The sequence below is a fragment of the Littorina saxatilis genome, linkage group LG7 (genome assembly GCF_037325665.1).
Source record: "Littorina saxatilis isolate snail1 linkage group LG7, US_GU_Lsax_2.0, whole genome shotgun sequence".
NCBI lineage: Eukaryota > Metazoa > Mollusca > Gastropoda > Littorinimorpha > Littorinidae > Littorina > Littorina saxatilis.
In genome coordinates, this window is record NC_090251.1 from 56,792,395 (window position 1) to 56,792,984 (window position 590).

Genomic DNA, 590 nt, shown 5'->3' on the forward strand with positions numbered 1-590 from the left:
CCCCTTGACTGCCTTATGACGGGTAACCCCTTGACTGCCTTATGACGGGTAACCCCTTGACTGCCTTATGACGGGTAACCCCTTGACTGCCTTATGACGGGTATACCCGTCATGTGCCTGTGCAGCCGCAGCGCCTACGTGACGGGTAAACCCGTCATCTCAGTTCAGGAATTTTCCAGAAATGCATCACTGCTGACACACAAATACCAGCCAATGGCTTGGTAGGATACCTCACTCTCATGAATAAACATAAATGGTGACGCGGTTTTGCGTCTGAAGGCTATTTTCGGCCTTGGCGGCAGGGAAGGAGAGAGAAAGCTCAAAAACGAGTGACAGTCGACCGGGCCCTAGTAGGGAAAAACAAAGACGGACAGACGCTACAGGCGGTGCAAATGATTATGGATACTGACAGGGGAAGGGGGAGATCTTTTGGACGATTTGTTGGAAACAGGTGGATGACAGTGATTATGATCCTTTCTTCGAGCAAGCAAAACAGCCACCTGTGTATGATCCACAGGCACCGGAAGATGCGCCGGACCAATTTTTCAAAAGTTCATATTTGAACATCATTATAAGCCAAACTAATTATT